The 13,358-nt window shown below is 42.8% G+C and overlaps 1 protein-coding gene across 3 annotated transcripts in view; it reads left to right on the top strand.

The window, feature by feature from the left end:
- The window catches only part of prickle2b (prickle homolog 2b), a 74,823-nt gene that overhangs the window by 47,425 nt on the left and 14,040 nt on the right, over positions 1-13,358 (top strand). The window contains exon 1 of one of the 3 annotated variants that reach the window (XM_029502978.1): positions 8,807-9,273. The exons of 1 other annotated variant lie outside the window; for it this stretch is intronic. The gene's annotated coding sequence lies outside the window, so the exon portion shown is untranslated. Of the gene's footprint in view, positions 1-8,806; positions 9,274-13,358 lie in introns of those variants that run through there. One more of the 3 variants, XM_029502979.1, reaches the window with a different exon arrangement.

Raw genomic sequence — 13,358 nt, 5'->3', positions numbered from 1 at the left:
AGAACAGGCTTCCTGTCCAGAGTTTACTTTTCTGACTGGTACGCTGGCCTAGATACCAGAGTGGAGCCATAGCAGACACCAAACATACTTGAGCTTCAGTGCTGCGATGTGATTAGACATGGTGGATGTCAGCGGTGCCTGTTCACAGATTAGTATGTCGCTCTGTGCTGTGTTGCCGATAGATTGTAAAGACAGGTCTGTCATTGATCGCACATTTCTTTGGTACTACTTTGGGCTTACAGTATCTTTGGACTGGTCACTTTTGTATGTGTGAATATGTTTTAACTTTGTCATCTTTCGGACTGAAACCAGTTTTTGGCTGTTGCTTTTGTTCTCCAGCGCTCACATTGAAATGGATGGAGGAAAAAAAACTTGATTTGTGTGAGTGGCAGATTTATGACCGTCGACTCTTATGCTGCTGATTCAGATCCACCCACACATAAATAGAGCAGAACGTGCAACAAAATTCCAGCAATAGCTAAATGCTGAGTGTATAAGTATATTCAGCATTTAGATAAGTACTAGCTTTCTGTGGAGAAGTGTGTGTATGTGTGCGTACATTATGTGCTCTTATTTCAAGTGTATATGTGTCTCTTCAGTGAGTGTCCTTGTTCTCCTGACTGAATACTTGGCAGCCCTTCATATTCCTCATCGCTCTTCCACTCAGTCTGGCTTTATGAACAGTGCCTTCATTGATACTCAGACCTTCTTATCCTTTACATCTACATTGGAGAGTTTTAACCAATCACACACTAACTGTACTGTTCCCAAAAAAAAAAAGTATGTGTGAGTCTGTGTGTAATAATAATGCATACAATTGCAGGCATTCTTTCTCGAATATATGTGTGTGACTGCTATAAACCAGGACTGTCTGTTTGTTTTCTATGTGATTTGTGTGTGAGCGAGCATATGTGAATGTGTGAGAAGCAGGGTGTGATGTCATTTGTGGGTCAGCAGTAGGACATTATTGTGTCTGGAGCACCATGGGGGGCTTATAAGAGGTCTGTTTGCGGGCTCCCTACATGCCAACCGGGCTACACAGAGGCCTGTCTGTGGCCTAGAGAACCAAAGGAGCACCAGGAGCCTGCGGGGCAAATAAATCCACTGCGAAAAGTGTGTTAAGAGAGGTGTGAAAGAAATCAGAGGGCGAGACACAGGGTTTTGTGTGGAACCTTTCCCTCCCCCTCACCTCTGCGGTACACATGCTCTCCCCTTTTCTTTCTCTCTCTCACACGCGCATACACTTCTCCTTTCACACACACCTCACATGGAGGTTCACAGTTCAAATAAACAGCAGCTCAAGCAGCGAGCCAGGCCTGGTGTAAACAGCAGCAGGTCGGGGTGATTTACTTTCTCCCAGGGCACTGCTCTCTTTCACTGCTTCCTAATGGGCCGTGCTTTAAATAGGTAAGGGACTTAGCAATAATTGTTAGGATGAGGCGGGTGAAGAAAAAGCTGGATTCAGACACTACCTTGTGAATAAGTATGTCTGGTATTCAAACTGTGTATTTGACAAAAAAGTGGTGAATTAAAGGTCTGTCTGTGGCCTGTGGTGTGTTCACAATATTTTGACCCCAGTTTGACAAAATTGTGATCATTCAATAAATGCCCTGGGTTCACCGTTCTTATTGACCAGGGATGAAACACCCTGCGAGCCTGTCACGTCGTGGAATTGGTAATGTCTCCTCCAACCTCTACTGGCTCTCAAGATCCTGTGGGAGAGGGTGGCACTGTCCTTATTGTGTGTATGTGTGAAAGAGAGATCTGCTCATTATCCATCCTTCTTTGTTTGGATAAACACTGTAACGAGATGAAACAGGGGAACTGAACAGTTGAAACCTAAACTTGAGTGTGAGGGACAATTTCAGAGCGAAACACTGCTGAAAACTAAACTGACTTCTTTGGACTTTCAGAGCATGTTCATGGTGGATGTACAAGTCTGTTTTCTTAGTTAACTTTTGTTGTTGTTTGAAACTGGATGCAAGTTTAATCTCCTTATTTCATCCCTTCAGATTCATACTTAAACCCCCAATACTGTGAGCTGGATTTTTGGAGTTAAAGCGGGCATTTCACGAGCAGGGAGGGTCTCTTTGCTCCCATATTCCCAGTTTACAGCCGAACCATGTGAATCTTTGCTATATATTCCACAAAGGTTCCAGCAAAGTGTTTTGTTTTTTTTTGTGTGTGTGTCTTTTGTTTTTTTTTTATAAAATGATGGCGACTCTCAACCTTCTTTTAACCAGTTTTTTACTACTCCATTAACATGACCATCGGGGTCAGACATTAAGCTACATTTGTATCATAGTCATGACACAGTAACAGGGTTGTTCGTTAATGCTGCCATGTCGGTGTCTCTCAAATCTGATCAAACCACAGCCAGACTCATTGCTTATTGTGTTGTATTTGATTGAATTTTTTCTAAGTCAATAATTTTCATTAAAACAAAGCTTTTGAACTATTAGGTGATTGTAGGTGTTTTAATAAAGCGTACAAATGTTTCCATATTTTCCAATAGCCCCATAACCACGCTTTCCTCATCCTCTAATTCATTCAACTGACTCTTTGTGTCGTGCACGTACAGTATGTGTCTGTGGTCATGGATCAGCCAACAAGTCTGTGTTTAGTGAAGGAAAGGCATCTGTCAAGTTCCAGTTACTCATTAAATATTCTTCATAAAAAGACTAAAAGGCTTTGAACAATGCCAGTGCTGCTCTTCCCACCACAAACATGTTGCTGCTTGTAGCCTAGCCATAAATAAAGTACAAATAGAGGTATATTCCCACTTGCCTATCATGACTCATGTTCAAGTATTTTTGTTGTCATTAATTATTTTGCCTCTAAACCACACAGTGAAACACTGGCTAGTTTCATGATGGGAAAACACAGATGTTCAGTCAGCATGTTTAAAAAAACCTTCTTTCTTCCCCATCTAGCTGAACTGCGCTGATAACTAATTGCAAACTAAACGTTGGGAATAGCTTGACAGAAGCACAGGGCCCCGTTCATGTAAATTTCTATAGTCTGTTTCGCAGTGGATTGAGTGATAAGCTATGCTTGATTGGTACTCTGCCCTCAAGTCCTCTAAATCTAAATATTTAAACCTGGCATAGCTGAGTGTTGAGGGTTATTTAACTAAAAGTTAGAGTTTAAAGCATCACAGAAAATTGTAGCATACACCACCGATTTTACTTGCAATATTTTATGTTAAGACTTTTGACTCTTTGTTCTCAACCTCCTCTCCCACACCTCTCTTCTCATACCCGACAGAACCAACATTTTTGGTATTTCAAGGCTTATTTACAATTGTTGATGCATTTACAAGGCAGGAAGGTAGAATATGCCCCTTGAAGCAGTGCTAGTTCTTTTGGACCGCCTAGACGCAAGTAAAACTTTTTGTAGGCCAGTGAGTAAACAGATTGGTAAAGCTATATAGCTATATGCTTATATAGCAATTGCTAAACTTAGTAATGGGTCCTTTAAATTCAACCAAGTACCAAAAATCCTGCTGAGCATCAGGCCTGCTCCAGAAGGTTATTCCAAAAACACATTAAACATATATTGTAAAGGACACTAGATTGGATTCACTTGGCTTCTTCAAAAATACCACTCCATCCAAACCCCCAAACCCCACATTAAACCATTTGCATTGACTGTGCTTAATGTTTCCTTCTGAACATAAGATTGTATATCAAGATGCTTCTGCCACTCTGAAATTGTGGTTTCACTAATGAGTATGCTAATATTCATGATTGACGATGTAACATCTGGTCAGTCGGCGTGTGATTTTGGCCACGGGCGATGCCTGCAAGGTGATTCTTCAGAGAGAAGCTCGCCAAAAATAAAAGTCAGAGGAGGTATAGTTGATGGAGCGATGTCATGAATGAAACAAAGACCTACACAGAGAGAGAGAAAGTCAGCAAATCAGGACTGACACCCACACCACTCATCTGGGTTATGATGACGAGCAACATTAGTGGGGGCTGAATTAGAAAGCTGAGTCAGAGATAGGGCTGCAGGGTGTGAAGTGTGGGAGGTTCAGCAGTGGGTGGTTCATTCATACAGCCACAAGATCATGCTACATCAGAGCTGGGACCTCATGTGTTACTGGGATCTGGCATAGAAGCAAGAGGTTGTTGAGGATTACTTCATCACAATATACATTTCTGCACAAATGGGATGGTTGAGCACTTAGAAAGCAAATCCTATCTCCTTAGTGTCTTTGTATTTCTAACGCACAGACACAGAAATAATAATGATAAAAGTGTCATAACTAATAACTGATTTTTCAATGTCTCGTGTTTGCCATTCACTGCATCCACTGCAGTATTTCTTTATTTCCTTACAACTGCTCCTGCCATTGCCATTTTTTCCAAACATGACCTAGTTATGTTTTGAATCATAATCCACATGTACAGTACGACTGACAAAAGCAAACCGCCGTTGTTGGGCACAGCACTCTGGATACTGAGCTGTGTGGCCGTGAAGAGTGCTGTCTACAGGGAGATGGATGGTCTGATTGATAGACAGAGGTTGAGGACTTGGAGTGTGTTTTTCCTATGTGCTGAAGTGCTCTCCTGCAAGTGGGCCGGTATGGGCAAAAAATAGCTCTAGTCCTCTTGAGAAGTCACTCCACAAGGTCACCTCCTTGCCCTGGGCCTTTATGCGTGAAAAGTCTGTGTCCATGTGCCTTCTTTCTTCTTAATGGCTTACCCAGGCCTCAGCAGCAGCAAGAGTAGAGTTTGTGTGCTAACGAACCCCCGAGCTAATTAGAATTTCAGCCAAGCTGGGCACTCTGCTCATTTCCTTGCCATTTCCCTCCCTTCAGACAAATACAATTTCACCCCCTCAACCCATGCAGAATTAATCCAGTTAATGTTCAACATGGGATGAATAATAGCCACTTATCTGCTGGGAACATGGGTGCACAGGGGTGCTTGTGTGGAGGAACCATAGTGAGCCCCCAGTCTCATGTTTCACTAAATCTGCTTTCTGGGTAGTGTAGCTGGACCAAAGTACCAAATGGATAATGGCAGAAGGGAGGTGAGTGTGTTCGACTGCCATGTTCTCACTGTCTGTCAGGGGTCTCCGTCAACACAGTGACTGGTGCTGGCTGAGGAAAATCAGTGAAGCTTTTTACTAACTGGCGGCCCTCTCCTTTTTAACCGCATGCAGGTGTTCATGTGAGTCATTGCACCTGTAATGTAGCGTAAGGAAAGTTATCCAACAGCAAAAAACAGTCAAGGGCAGAAGCATTCCAAGTGTGTTTGCTGCCAATGTTCAGCCCAGATAAGTCAGTTCTTCATGTGCTTGGGACGAGGCTACTCTAACTGGGTAACTTGGACAGGGTAATCTTTCAAATAGGCAGAACTGTCTCCTCATGCACACACACAGTGGTCAAAGTAGCTGTGTGAGGAAGTTAAAAAAACAAAACAAACAAAAACCCTCATGAAAGGCGATTAAATCCTGTTTTCTTATCTAACATCGACAAACTGGGTTTTGAAAAGAAATTGTCAAACATAGCCACAGTTCCAGTGTTACAAAGGTGTGGAAGGGATGTTTCAAATGCTGTCAAGGCCTATTAATAGCATTGAGGGGCAGAGAGCACTACTGCAGTGTAGCCACAGTGGAAACTGCTGGTAGTGAAGAGAGCAACAAGGAAACGGAAACAGAACCCTCCCGTACACTTTTCCTTTTTATGAACACAGAGCAGTTCTCCCTCAATAACAGCTCTGTTGCAGACAAATGCATGTAAATGGCAGATGTCTTTTATTCAGTAATGCAATTTGATACAGTCCCATCCATGTGTGGCATACCATCACTGTGTGTCATGAAGTCAATTGAAGAACAGAATAACTTTGAAATAAAGTTACTATGCGAGATGACCGAATCACATGCGATGTGTCTGACTGGTGTCTGTGCTGGTGCTATTGACAAACAGTGAAATGTATATAAAACCTAAGCTCATATCCAGCTTCAGATGTTCTAATAAGGGATACTGGCTCCTTCCAGACTCAAAGACTCAAAGAGCAACAATGCATTCAAGGAGCCAGTGAGTACATCAGCATTTGGGCAGATTTGGTTAACTACACTGCAGTGGGAAGAAAAGCTCTACGGGAGAGGAAGTTGGTTCTTTTCCGCCCTCCCAACATGTCTTGGCTATCAGCTGTTGGGGTGAGTCCCAGCTGCCTCATGTGTTGACTCTAGAGTGATAGCCATCAGCATTTGCCACATGAAAGGAGAGGAGACTGGTGTTCCTAAAAAAGCAGATGAGAAATAAAGATGGGGAGGCCATGTTGCACTGTTGGCTACGTCTCAAATCGAGATAAATGCATTGATTTTTCTGTGTTTTTCTGACCATATCAGGCGGTGTTTAAATTAGTTCCTTCCCTGGTAAGACATGAAAAATGGTTGTGTAGGATAAGACCCTTTCTTGCATACTTCAGATAGACCCCAAGCCCCGGGGAGCATGCATGTACAATATCACTCATTCTGTGCTTTGATGGAGACAATGTCTCAATGTGCTTATGCATGGTTGGGAAGGGAGTAGACCTGTTTGGCTTACTGTCTAAAATTACCAAGTAGTGCCTCTCTCCAAATGCCAGGAGTCCATGGCGGCACTGCTATCTGTGGTATGTCCCCCAAGCTTGCCTCTATGCTTCCATTCAGTCCTTTAATGGCATTTAAAGCAGTTCTCAACGGGTCGAACAGTTTATTGGGGAAAAGGGAATGACTTACTCGAGGAGATGGCTGGCGTCAAACCAGCTGACCCATGCTGTGGTTGGTACAAACACAGGACACTGTCACTTAGGGCTCCTTGTAAAATCTACTGTAAAGGGCATAAGTACAGCCTGAGCTTTGACTGATATTCTTGTGACTGCAAAGGGAATGCAGTTATATGGTCTTGTGTAGAGATATAGATATAGCAAGTAGCCTTGTGTGAGAGCAGAATCCAGTGCAGAAACCCTAAAAAGAAAAGCAGAGCTTGAGTCCGACTCCAGGAAGACAAAAAGGAGGAAAGAAACTGCAGCACTGTCCTCAGAATCTGTTGAGGTCATTCCGACGTGCTGACTGTTTTCAGCAGCAGCGACAGAAAAAAAAAAAAATCTAGAGCAGCTTGAGTAGCATTTATTTCAAATAATGCCGTATTTAAAAATGTCCTTTCCATGTGTCTTTTTAAAGACTAGTCTTTATCCAAAAGGCAGCAATGGGGCACTTTGGGAAAATACAGACAAATTACGATTTCATTACTCACTAACCCACTTCCATGCTGTCCATCCCCACAGTCGCCTTTTGAAATCTTCCATAAATCTGTTCAGCATTAATTGCCAGAAAACTTTTGTTTGTTCTTCCTTTTTCTTGACACATCGGGGTGTTGGGCAAATGAGAGGCAGTAGAGGGACGATGTTAAAGGCTCCTACCAGTCTCGTAGGGATCAGAAGAGGAGAGATGTCACTACGGAGTTCATGGCCAAGCAAATAGCCAAGATGGTGGCCAAACTGCTGGGCGACGACTGTGCTGTTTATGTTGTTGCTAATCAATCTTTTGTCTGTTTTGATTTCTCTGTGGTTCACTGTGGTGTTGTCTGTAGCTCTCAGTCTTTCATGTGGCGCTAATGGCAAAGTAGTTAATGTGGCACATGACGAGAGGATATATGAGAACAGCTTTTGTTTGTTGTCACATGATAAATAGTCTGTGATAACAGACGTACACAGATGTCAGTAATTGCTGTCAACATTTTCCTGTCAATGAAATTATAAAAAGAGAATTAACCACTAGAGGTTTAAGATTCTGCCAATGTGACCAGACATTTGTTTTGGATTTAGTGGATATTCATTGGTCTCTAAGCCTTTTGTCCTTTCTCCAATAAAGTCTTTTTCTTATGTTAAACAGAACTGTTTTGTTTACAGGGGATAACCTCCCCGTTTCCCCGTGCAGGTCAGGCAGCACCCCACAGCTCCTCTCTCCCTCCATCATCTCTCCTCTTGCCAATGGCCAGTTGAACCAGGGAAGTGGTTTAATTCACATGCAAATCCCACCACAGGACCAGTCATTCAGGCTGCTAATTACACCAATGTTGGGAAACTGACTTGCTGACATCATACCAGCATATTAGCGTGTGTGTGTGTGTGTGTGTGTGTGTGTGTGTGTGTGTGTGTGTGTGTGTGTGTGTGTGTGTGTGTGTCAAGTTACCCAGAGAGGACTAGGAGACAGGAAATCAGTGAATGTGCCTTCAAACCAAAGCTTTCCCATGTGAAGAAGGGAACCCAGAAAAATATTCACAGTCCAAAACAAAACTTCCTGATTCTCAACATGTTACAAATAAGATATGAGATTCTTTGCTAAAATGTTAAAATGCATAAATCTGTTATGGTTTCTTTTAGAGACAGTGATAGTCCTTTTATCAGGGCCGGTTGTAATCATTGGATTAAAAGGGATAATTATTTAGATTGATCTTCTCACAGAAAAATAACATTTTTGATCGTTTGCAAACATCATGTGGTTTGGTATTTCAAATACTATTTGGTAATTGAAACTTGTAAGATATTTTCCATCAAAACTCTAAATCCAGCTACAGTTTGTCAGGTTGTTCATAAAAGAAATTAGTTTTAGATGATAAAACATATAAAACAAATACACATGCAGATAATAATACTTTTGGTTGTGAATTGGATGAAGAAATACAATCCTTATATGCTATGCAGCGCATGATGCTTTTATATTGAAAGCGCAAACCGGAAATCGGTTTGTAGTTTCGGCGCTCTTGACGGCGGTTTTGGGTTAAAGCTGTTCGTCTGCGGGTCGGCCAGCAGCCAGCGGAGCATCTCCAGCTCTCCGCTTTTTACGCACCGAAAGTCCGCACTGAGCTTGACGCGGACTCGGCAGCGGCGGAGGAGGTTTGTGCTCTACCTGCTGGGAACTGAACATATTTAGAGGGAGGAACCGGCGCTTGTTTGGATGTTGTGACTCCAGACCTGGATCTGCTTTACGCACTTTGAAGTTGTGCTCCGCGTCTCGGCTCTCTGCTCGCCTGCAGGACTCCCGGGTGTGTTTGTGGAGGGCAGGAGGGGCCGACGAAGCGCTTTCAAACGGGGGAGCTGCAGACTCACAGCCGGTGTGTGTGTGTGTGTTTGGGGGGCGGCTGTTTTCGTGGCATTTCAGTGGACAGTGTGTGAAATTGTGCGATGAGGAAGACGTATTTTAAAAGTTGCTCCGCCGCAACCAGCGCAGAGGTCGGGGCTCTGCTTTCAGCCCCCAGCCGCTGTTTATAAGAAGGTAAGCAGCGGGCCATCATTACTATCATTATTTGAGTTGTTTAATTACTGTTGTTGTCGGTATTGTTCCGGAGCTTGGCGCTGGCAGGGGCTTTAAATGCGTAAAGGGAAGGGGAACTTGTCACAGATGCTGCGTATGAAATCGTGGCCGTTTCTGACTCTAATCTCTTTACGCAGAGAAAGTGACGAGGTCTGGGAACTAAATTTGAATGAAGTGACAGACTATTTTTAAGGAGATTTTCGCCTTCTTCCAGATTTTTTAAGGTGCTCTACTGTGACTCTTTGATTGCCCAGTACTTGGCTTTTTCTGATGGAGAAGAGAGGAGCGAGTTGCGAGACTTGTGTGGCTCTCAATCCGTGGACGGGCTCTCCCTGCCCCCCGCCCCCCTCCCGGAGCGCAATGGTCAGGCTACTGTGCGCCCTGCAGTCGGAAAGGCTTTGTTGTGCAGACTGTGGGCCATATGGATTGTAGATTGCTTTTTAAATAAACAAAAAGGACTGGGGTTCTCTGTCAAGCATTTCAAATGTCTATCTTTTCTTCAAATTAACTTATTTGTTAATTTGGATGTTTCTCCAGTCAGGTGCTTTAACGTATATAATACGTAATTATCATCTGGGGTAAAAAAGTTGTAATTATTTCCTGTAATTTACTGCAAACTGCTTTGGAAAGAAAGAGGCATAATCATATCTCTGTGCCAGTTGGTTTAAGGACATTAGGACTATTTGCGGGCCAATTGACCCGTTAAGATGGCTACATTTTGCCAGTGTAAAGGGTAACTGATTAGCACATGAATGAGGTGGAGGAGGTTGAAGAGGGGGGTTAGATGTGGCTTCAGCAGCTTGCTGCAGTATCACTGGTCTCCTCGGGATAGACAGCAGCCCAAACATTAACTGAGCTAACAGGAGAACAAAATGCCAAACCAACATTATTTCTGACATCTACAACTGCTTCTGGAAAAATGTCAGTGCCTTGTTGGTTTCTGTGTGTTTTCCCACAAACGCTTTCAAAGAAAAGTCAGCATATTACTCCGCAAAATTCCCAGAGAGACTACAATAATTGCTCCAGTGTGAAATCCTGAACAGTATCATGAACCAAAAGACTTGAAGCCCCTCCTGTTGCTGGTTATCAAATTATTTGACAAGTTGCTGGAGTCTGATCATGGTGTCATGGTCTGTACTGAGGTGGTCTTGGATTCCTGTCCCTCCATGAATCCCTTGGTCCCCATCCAAACTAGTGTCACTGTATGAAGTGGATGAATGAGTAATGTGATCCAGTCTCAAGTATAGTTTAGCAGAAAAGAGTCCCAGTATGACCTTACATTAATAATCCTCTCTCCTTTTTGCTCTTCACCTCCAAACTCGTCACCAACTTCCTGCACCATCACTCCAAGGTGAGAAGAACAAAGAGTGCTGTGATATTAAGAAAACTACAATTTAATCTGTGACTCTTTGGCTTGAGTACAACAGTGTATTACTTGGCTGCAACCACCAGTTATTGTGGCTTGGGGAGATTGTAAAGCGTACATTTTCTTGGTTTGCTCTTGACCTTTTGGCAATTGCAACTTTGTTTCTCTTTGTGAAGATCTGAAATATCGACATTTAAGGTTTATCTACAGCACTGGACAGAAAAGACTATTTCAAGCAAGATAACATTTAACAGCTACATCTCTCGCGAGATTTCACCAGACCCCTTAAATTGGGGCCTTTGAAATGAGAAAATAGCCAGATAAAAAAACAAAAACAAAATACAGAAGCATTAAAGTTGAAGTCTTGGTCAAAAACCAGAAACACTTGAGTCTATTTTTCTCATCATCCATGGTTGTTGGAAACTCCACCCGGAGCCATAAAAGACATCCTACAACTGTTTTCACATTCAGAGTAGTCACTTTAAAAACTCAATGGATCCATCGTTGTTTTAATGAATAGAAACAGTTTCTTCGTGGTTTTGGTGTCAGTTAAAAGTCTTCTATATTTTATTGCTCCTGATGATGATAATGGTGGTAGTTGCAGCTAGTAGACCAGAGCAGTTGAAAAAGAGGGCAAGACTTTGGAGTTGAATAATTTGTTATGACAGGTGGATGCCGGACTAATCTCTGTCCTCGGCAACATGCTGCATCTGGTTGTGACTAATTGGCCACTAATGGAAAACTTCTTTGTTGAACCTGATTCTTGTCAGGAACACCTCCAGTCATGTTTAACTGTGATTGACTCCTGATGGTCGTCAGAACATTGTCGGTACTAACTCTTTATATATTCATGCATTAGTAATTCATGAAAACTCAGCCACTTGTTAAAACAGAAAAAAAAAATCCAACAACATCTTCAAAACACTAAACGGAAATGTTGCATACACCAAGCAAAAGGCTGTTAAATAAAAAGAGTCTGTGCTCCTCTTACCCTACTTCTTCCAGAGAAAACAAAAGCAGAAGCAGGGTGGAAAAAAAAGAATACAAGAGTTGGCTATAGTGTGCACCCAGCTGTTCTCTCCTCCCTCAACATCAGACCTCGGCTTTTGTGCAGAGCTGCCATTTAAATATGGGATTTTAATCTGACCATCTAGAGTGATGCCGTGGAAAGGCTGCTGTGGTTTTGGGAGTTGCTCAGGAATGAGAGTGGAATGAGACTTCTCCTTCGAACCATGCAAGGCCATACTTCCTTGACTGGCTTTTGGATACAGCTGAATCAGATGGCTTTCTCAGTCTTAGGCTGAATAAAGCCCCAATCAAAATCAAAACTCCAGAGGTGGGGGGTAGCTCTAACTCAAATTTTCTGCCTTGAAAAAAAAAAAGTGTCAACTTTTACTTTGTTTTAAAGCACACTTACAAATAATGTAGTAGATATTACTGTACACCCTGTAAAATTATTCATTTGACCAAATTTGAGACCATACAGGAGTCACTGGGGCCTATCAGATCCTAGTTACGCATTAAAGGCACCCGTTACCTGGGTTACAAAGCTAAACTAAAAGACCATAGTGATGATAATTAACCAGACACGGTGAATCATTGTCCACTGGCATCATGGCCCCAGAGATGGCTAACCACCAGCATACTCCCCAAAGTCCTGAAAATAACCCCTTGTTGAAACACACCACTGATGCCTCAGCATTTACATCTCCCCGGGGATGAAGTGCCAGTCACATCTGAATAAAGAACTAGGCTTTTAACCTCCTTCTTTTTACCCCGGAGTCATTTATGAGGCGTCAGTGATGTACTTGACTTGTATTACCAAAGTCTTTAAATCTCTCCTAATTGAAATCATGTAGATTACAAGGGGAAGCTTGGGGATTACATTTCAGAGGAGGGGAAATCCCAGGCATGTGCATGAACCGTGTTGTAAATCATGAGGATGGAAGGGGAGAGAAGGGGCAACAAGCCCTTTTAGGCTTACAGTATTTTTTCAAGCACTGATCAGCGTGCTTGTATGGTGAACCATACGAGGAAGTTCATAATCGCATCTGGTCTGAGAGAGTGGGTCAGAAAGGTGCATTGCTCCGAAGCTTTTCTGGCTCAAAGTTAAACTCCAAAGAGACCATGACGAGTGGGGGGCTAGGGTGTTGTGATGTGTCCTTCAGAAGGAATGTAGTGTGAAATGCTTTCTTTCAGGTCCACTCTGTTCCTTCTGGCTATTTGTATACGCTTATCTCTGAGTGTCCCTCCCCAGCCTGAGGCAAAAATAACTGCTGAACAGCTGGCAGCATGTCAAGAAGAACCCGAAAGGTGTCCATTTTGTAGTTTTTTTTTTTTGGGGGGGGGGTTACACTTGGTGCCTTTGTCACACATTATGGATCATCATCCTCTTGTGTTTGGATTGTTTGTTTGCTCTCATAGACGTGTGTGCATGTCATCTAGCTAATCAGCTTTAAATTAGTAACGATGGTGAAGGCAAGCTGAAGTACCGGCTAAAGTATCTTTCCTCTGAGACAGGGATTTTCCAAACACTCTTCTGTCTGTCAGCTTACTTGACAGCTGCTTGATAACTTTGTCTGCCTGAGCTGCATGCCCATCCCTATTCACGGCCACTATGTGAATTTTATTAATGTTTATGGAGTCAGTTCGTGAAGCCTGTGCCTTGACCTTGAAGTCT

Source organism: Echeneis naucrates, chromosome 5, assembly GCF_900963305.1.
Source record: "Echeneis naucrates chromosome 5, fEcheNa1.1, whole genome shotgun sequence".
NCBI lineage: Eukaryota > Metazoa > Chordata > Actinopteri > Carangiformes > Echeneidae > Echeneis > Echeneis naucrates.
The sequence above is the reverse complement of the archived record's forward strand: the minus strand, read 5'-3'. Positions and strand labels throughout refer to the sequence as shown.